Here is an 8,080-nt window from a genome sequence, read left to right as displayed (position 1 = left end):
CTGTTGCTGAGTGGATGATGGAAAAGGTTTGCTATTGCTAAACCTTTTTCTTCCACCATTATTAAAGCCCTGTTGAGGCTTTTGTTGATCCTTCCATGAGAGATTTGGGTGATTTCTCCATGAGGGATTATAGGTGTTTCCATATGGTTCACCCATGTAATTCACCTCTGCTATTGCAGGGTTCTCAGGATCATAAGCTTCTTCTTCAGAAGATGCCTCTTGAGTACTGTTGGATGCAGCTTGCATTCCATTCAGACTCTGAGAAATCATATTGACTTGCTGAGTCAATATTTTATTCTGAGCCAATATGGCATTCAGAGTATCAATTTCAAGAACTCCCTTCTTTTGAGGCGTCCCATTACTCACAGGATTCCTCTCAGAAGTGTACATGAACTGGTTATTAGCAACCATGTCAATGAGTTCTTGAGCTTCTGCAGGTGTTTTCTTTAGGTGAACGGATCTACCTGCAGAAGTATCCAATGACATCTTAGCTAATTCAGATAGACCATCATAGAATATATCCAGGATGGTCCATTCTGAAAGCATGTCAGAAGGACACTTTTTGGTCAGTTGCTTGTATCTCTCCCAAGCTTCATAGAGGGATTCACCTTCCTTCTGTCTGAAGGTTTGAACATCCACTCTAAGCTTGCTCAACTTTTGAGGAGGAAAGAACTTGGCTAAGAAAGCCTTGACCAGCTTATCCCAAGAGTTCAGGCTATCTTTGGGTTGAGAGTCCAACCACACTCTAGCTCTGTCTCTTATAGCAAAAGGGAAAAGCATGAGCCTGTAGACTTCAGGATCTACTCCATTAGTCTTAACAGTATCACAGATCTGCAAGAATTCAGTTAAGAACTGAAAAGGATCTTCAGATGGAAGTCCATGAAACTTGCAGTTTTGCTGCATCAGAGAAACTAGTTGAGGTTTAAGTTCAAAATTGTTTGCTCCAATGGTAGGGATGGAGATGCTTCTTCCATGTAAATTGGAATTAGGTGCAGTAAAGTCACCAAGCATCCTCCTTGCATTATTATTATTTTCGGCTGCCATCTCCTCTTCCTGTTCGAAAATTTCTGAAAGGTGCTTGCTGGATTGTTGTAATTTAGCTTCCCTTAGTTTCCTCTTCAGAGTCCTTTCAGGTTCTGGATCTGCTTCAACAAGAATATTCTTGTCCTTGCTCCTGCTCATATGAAAAAGAGAGAACAGAAAAATAATAATAGGGATCCTTTTTACCACAGTATAGAGGTCCCTATGTGGGTAGAAGAAAAGAAGAAGAAAAGAATGTAATGTAAGGAAAGAAACACAAGGGTGAGGAGAGCAGAGATATGGGATGAAGAGAAGTGTTAGTAGATGAATAAATGAATAGAAGGAGATGAGAGAAAAAGGGAATTTTCGAAAATTATTTTTGAAAAAGAGTTAGTGATTTTCGAAAATAGTTTTTCAAAAAGGGTAGTAATTTTTGAAAATTAAAATCAAAATTTAAAATAATTAGTTAATTAAAAAGAAATTTTGAAAAAGAGGGAAGATATTTTCGAAAATTAGAGAGAGAAAGTTAGTTAGGTAGTTTTGAAAAAGATAAGAAACAAACAAAAAGTTAGTTAGTTAGTTGAAACAAATTTTGAAAATCAATTTTGAAAAGATAAGAAGATAAGAAGTTAGAAAAGATATTTTAAAATCAAATTTTTGAAAAAGATATGATTTTGAAAAAGATAAGATAAAAAGATATTTTTGAAAAGATATAATTGAAATTAGTTTTGAAAAAGATTTGATTTTTTAAAATCACAATTAATGACTTGATTCATAAGAAATCACAAAATATGATTCTAGAACTTAAAGTTTGAATCTTTCTTAACAAGTAAGTAACAAACTTGAAATTTTTGAATCAAAACATTAATTGATGATGTTATTTTCGAAAATTATGTGATAAAGATGAGAAAAATATTTTTGAAAAATATTTTTAAAATTTTCGAAAATAACTAAGAAAAATGAAAAAGATTTGATTTTTGAAAAAGATTTTGAAAAAGATAAGATTTTTAAATTGAAAATTTGATTTGACTCATGAGAAACAACTAAATTTTAAAAAGTTTTGAAAAAGTCAACTCAAATTTACGAATTTATGAGAAGAAAAAGGAGAAGATATTTTTTTTTATTTTTGAATTTTTTAATGATGAGAGAGAAAAACATGAAAATGATGCAATGCATGAAAGTTATGGATCAAAACAATGAATGCATGCAAGAATGCTCTGAATGTCAAGATGAACACCAAGAACACTTTGAAGATCATGATGAACATCAAGAACATATTTTTGAAAAATTTTTAATGCAAAGAAAACATGCAAGATACCAAACTTAGAAATCTTTCATGTTTAGACTCTATGGATTCAAGAATGCATATGAAAAACACTATACAACACAAAAACAATGTAATATGAAGATCAATCAAGAAGGTTTATCAAGAACAACTTGAAGATCATGATGAATGCAATGCATGAATGCAATTTTCGAAAAATGCAAGATGAGTATGCAATTGACACCAAACTTAAAAATTGACTCAAGACTCAAACAAGAAACACAAAATATTTTTTTGTTTTTTATGATTTTATGATTTTTTTTTTGGATTTTTCGAAAATCATTTGTGAAAAAGAAAAATAAGGATTCCAAAATTTTTAATATGAATTCCAGAAATCTTGCACTCTTATTCTAAAGCTCCAATCTGAGGGTTAGGCATGGCTTAATAGCCAGCCAAGCTTTAGTATGTAACTCAAACATGCCACAGCTGACATTCCAATTAACTTGCCTCTATGCTGATGGTTGGAAGCCCCTATCCAAAAGAATTAGACATGGCTTTACAGCCAGCCAGGCTTCAACATGCTTCATGAAACTCTAGAATTCATTCTTAAAAATTTTAAAGAAAAATATATTTTTGAAAACATTTATATTTTTTTTTTCGAAAACAAAGGAGAAATTTTTGAAAGAATTTTGAAAAATTTTTGAAAATAAAACAAAAAGAAAATTACCTAATCTGAGCAACAAGATGAACCGTCAGTTGTCCAAACTCGAATAATCCCCGGCAACGGCGCCAAAAACTTGGTGTACGAAATTGTGATCTCATGCAACAGCGTCAAAAACTCTGTACGCACGTCTTAATAAATTGTTTTTTATTCACAACTTCGATACAACTAACCAGCAAGTGCACTGGGTCGTCCAAGTAATAAATCTTACGTGAGTAAGGGTCGATCCCACGGAGATTGTCGGTATGAAGCAAGCTATGGTCATCTTGTAAATCTCAGTTAGGCGGATATAAAATTGATTATGGAGTTTTCGAAAATAAATAATAAAATAAACAGAAAATAAAGATAGAAATACTTATGTATATCATTGGTGAGAATTTCAGATAAGTGTATGGAGATGCGTTCGTCCCTCTGAACCTCTGCTTTCCTGCTGTCTTCATCCAATCAATCCTACTCCTTTCCATGGCTGGCTTTATGTAAGGACATCACCATTGTCAATGGCTACTTTTAATCCTCTCTGGAAAATGGTCCGATGCACTGTCACTGCATGGCTAATCGTCTGGAGGCATCACCGTGGTCAATGGCTGCATCCTATCCCCTTGTGAAAATGGTCCAAATGCTCTGTCACAGCACGGCTAATCATCTTGAGGTTCTCGATCATACTGGAATATGATTCACTCTCCTTTTGCGTTTGTCACTACGCCCAGAACTCGCGAGTTTGAAGTTCTTCACAGTCATTCAATCCCAGAATCCTACTCGGAATACCACAGACAAGGTTTAGACTTTTCGGATTCTCATGAATGCCGCCATCAATCTAGCTTATACCACAAAGATTCTGATTAAGAGATCCAAGAGATACTCATTCAATCTAAGGTGGAACGGAAGTGGTTGTCAGGCACGCGTTCGTGGGGGAATGATGATGATTGTCACGTTCATCACATTCAGGTTGAAGTGCGAATGAATATCTTAGAAGTGAAATAAGTTGAATTGAATAGAAAAACAGTAGTACTTTGCATTAATTCATGAGGAACAGCAGAGCTCCACACCTTAATCTATGGAGTGTAGAAACTCTACCGTTTGAAAATACATAAGTGAAAGGTTCAGGCATGGCCGAATGGCCAGCCCCCATGATCTAAGAACCAGACATCCCAAGATGTCAAATACAATAGTAAAAAGTCCTATTTATACTAAACTAGTTACTAGGGTTTACAAAAGTAAGTAATTGATGCATAAATCCACTTCCGGGGCCCACTTGGTGTGTGCTTGGGCTTAGCTTGAATGTTACACGTGTAGAGGCTCTTTCTGGAGTTGAACGCCAGGTTGTAACGTATTTCTGGCGTTCAACTCTGGTCTGTGACGTGTTTCTAGCGTTTAACTCCTGACAGCAGCGTAGAACTGGCGTTCAACGCCCTTTTACGTCATCTAAACTCGGTCAAAGTATAGACTATTATACATTGCTGAAAAGTCCTGGATGTCTACTTTCCAATGCAATTTGAAGCACGCCATTTTGAGTTCTATAGCTCCAGAAAATCCACTTTGAGTGCAAGGAGGTCAGAATCCAACAGCATCAGCAGTCCTTCTTCTACCTCTGAATCTGATTTTTGCTCAAGTCCCTCAATTTCAGATAGAAAATACCTGAAATCACATAAAAACATAAAAACTCATAGTAAAGTCCAGAAATGTGAATTTAACATAAAAACTAATGAAAACATCCCTAAAAGTAACTAGATTCTACTAAAAACATACTAAAAACAATGCCAAAAAGCGTATAAATTATCCGCTCATCAATGTGCTATTTCTATGGTGGAGCTGGGCATCAGTCTTAGAATTGTCCATAAAAGAAGAAACAGGATACCGGGAGAGTTCAGCAGCAAATACGGGTATTCACTATGTCCACTGATGGCATTGAAAGGTCTGACACACTGATCAGAGGTAATTGTGAGATTGGGGGTAAAACTTTAATTGCTTTGTTCGACGCTAGAGCGTCACACTCATTCATATCATTTGATAAAGCTAGTGAGTTAGGGTTGCAAATAACTATGTTAGCCTGTGATTTACAAGTGCATACTCCTGCCTCAGACGTTGTCGTAACGAGATTTGGTTGTCAACAAGTTCTGTTTCAAATTGAACACCAAATCTTTGTTCATGATTTGATTTTCCTGCCGATGACTGACCTTAATCTAATGTTGGGATTGGATTGGGTGTCAAAGCACCACATATTGCTCGATTGTTCTAAATGATCATTGCAATTTATGTCAGAAGGGTCAGAAGGACCAGTGGTGGCAAATGATGCTATTTGAATTCAGTTGCAATAAACTGTAGTGCAAGTGAATGTCAGGGTTTCATGTTGTTAGTTGTAAATGTGTCGAGCGAGGAACAAAGTTTGATTCCACTTCAGATTCCCATTTCTTTCAACTCCGAGCGCCGATCGCCGCACTGTTTGCGGCCACACATCCGCGGCGTCGAGCTCTACAAAGCCCGGTAACCAACCTTGATAAGAAATCTCAATTCTCATCTCAGCATCTCGATTCCTTTGATTTTTGAAACTTTGGGGTTTTGGTTGTTAAAATTTGATGTCTTACTGTTTAGGCTCGAATTAACTTGAGAAAATTGTGGGTCTTTGTTCAACCAAGTCGCGTATAAGGTAAGGGATCCCAAAACCTTTCAAAATTCTTGGATTATATGAGTTTGAGTATTAAGTTGTTACATTTGATGTGTTAATATGGATTAGGTAGTTTATATATGTATCTTGGAGTTTGATTGTGAACATTAGAGACTTGGTGGAGCTTTGGGTGTCATTGATTTGGAGCTTTTGGATCCTTGGGGGGATGATTTTTGTGCCTTTTTGGTAGTGTCCTTGGGTTATACGAGGAAATCGAGCAAGGTATGGTTTAAGTTTCTCGTATTTAATATATAATGTCTTGTGAAAACTTAGGCTATATGACCATAAGATAAGTTGGATTATGAATTTTTGAAGATTGATTGGTATGTTGAATTGATAATTTATGATAGATTCAATGATTTTATGATATGAGTATAGTTTGAGTATAGAATGTCTGGTGCTATTATGAGTATAGAATGTTGGAATTAAGTTTGATTTGATGAAAATAGAGGTTTGAGAATTTTTTGGGTAAACTTAATTTTTAGCTAAACTTTGGTGAGCCATAACTCAACTTTCTGACTTCCAAATTGTTTCAAACTTATTTCATATGAAAATTTGGTCCGTAAAGTTTACACCGTTCGAAGAACGGATGAAAAATATTTTAAAACAAAAAAGTTATGCTCATCGAAAGTTTGGAGCGAAAAACTGAACATTCTGCAACATTCAGCATTTTTGCCATTCTGCAAAGCTTGCGTACACGACCACTGCACGCGATGCGACCAACCTCTTCGGGTTGGACATCTTGCATACGTGAGCAGTAGTTTTTGAGGGGTTGCGTACGTGACCACCTGCACGCAACGCGACCAACCTTTTTGCGTTGGCCAGCTCGCATATGCGAGCAAGGTGCTTGTGTACGCGAGGAAGAAAAAACTCACACCCACGCGTACGCATGGCCCATGCATACGCGTGACCTTGGTTTTCAGCAAAGTGAATTTTTATATTTTTTAAAACCTAATTTTGAACCTCTAAACCTCTATTTTTACTCTTTTAGTCCCTAAAATCTATTTTTAAATCATATTGAAGGTACTAAACCTAGGGACGTAGTTAACTTGGAAATGAAGGAATGTTTGTAAAAGGTAATTTGTGATAAAAGATAGGCGCAATTGAAATGATGAGATGATGAAAGTATGAACCATGATTTAGGAGTGCGGAGATGATGGTGACATTATGAATTATGATGAATAGATAATTAATGACTGATAATGAGTGAATGTAAAGGAATAATGATGATGAATTTGAGAATAAATGGACATAATGATGATATTGATGTGTGGGATGTGGGGAAGGCGGTAGGGTGCTAATCCCTCGATTTTTTCTCCCGCATTCCTTGTGATTGTGTTTGGTGGGATGTGAGGAAGGTAGTAGGGCACTAATACCCCGACCGGTATGGCACGACCTCACTAGGGGAAGGTGGTAGGGAATTGATCCCCCGATTTATTTCCCCCTAGTGTATCCCTCCAGGAGAAGGTGGTAAGGCACTAATCCCCCAATTTTATGCCTCTTGGAGATGTGCAGTCGAGAGATGGTATCCGGGTTAGCTACCCGGTGTTTGAGGTTTTGGCAATTAATCGACACGTGAGCTCACGGCCAGTAGGATAGACATTCATCATATGCATTTTTATGATTGTATTTGATTGTGCATTAATTGGGCTTGCCTAAGTGATTATTATGCATACCTGATAAATTGCTATCTGTTGTATCTGTATTCTATATGTGCTTGCTTTGCTTGTTTGTTTGTCTCTGTGGTTCTACCGGAGTTTGGAAGATTGGAGGAAGGCAGAGTCTTGTGGGTTTTGAATAAAGTTTTGGTTAAGTTTAGGAAGCCTTAGAGAACTACCCTGTTTATGGTTTCAACTTTAAATCTTTAAGTTTTATAATTTGAATGTCGGAGTTTTAGGATTTCCTCTGACTTTTATCCAGGAACTTATATCTTATGTATGCGGCACCTCTACCATGCTGAGAACCTCTGGTTTTCATTCCATACGGATATTTGTGGTTTTCAGATGCAGGTTGAGAGGTACTTCGCTAGGCGTCTGGAGTTCTCTACAGCGAAGTGGGCTTTTGGGAGTTTACATTCTGTTTTATTTTGTTATCTCTATATATATAGACTCTCTTTATGTATATATGCCTTATTGTTACTCCTCTTAGAGGTTATTTTAGAGACACATATTCTGTAACTTTGTATTTTGGGTTTTCCTATATATATCTGTATGTATACTTATGTGCTCCAGCCGGTTATCTTCGCGAACTGAGTCTGGAGCTTTGTTATCTGTATTTTGGCACCCTTTTTTATCTATTTGTGTTAGCCTATCTTTTACCTTGCTTCGTGCATGTTGTCGATTCGGGAGTGTTGCGCTTTTCTGTTTAACGTTTTGTTTTTAAACTTCCCTTCAAAGACTCCCAGTTATAAATC

The 8,080-nt window shown here is 36.5% G+C and overlaps 1 non-coding gene across 1 annotated transcript; it reads left to right on the top strand.

The window, feature by feature from the left end:
• Positions 1–540: 540 nt before the first annotated feature.
• On the top strand, positions 541–648 carry LOC148555025 (small nucleolar RNA R71). Its single transcript, XR_015887194.1, has one exon. It is a non-coding gene; the product is annotated as a small nucleolar RNA R71 (small nucleolar RNA).
• The last annotated feature ends 7,432 nt before the right edge of the window (positions 649–8,080 follow it).

This window comes from Arachis ipaensis, chromosome B6 (assembly GCF_059453495.1).
Source record: "Arachis ipaensis isolate K30076 ecotype BB chromosome B6, ASM5945349v1, whole genome shotgun sequence".
Lineage (NCBI taxonomy): Eukaryota > Viridiplantae > Streptophyta > Magnoliopsida > Fabales > Fabaceae > Arachis > Arachis ipaensis.
The sequence above is the reverse complement of the archived record's forward strand: the minus strand, read 5'-3'. Positions and strand labels throughout refer to the sequence as shown.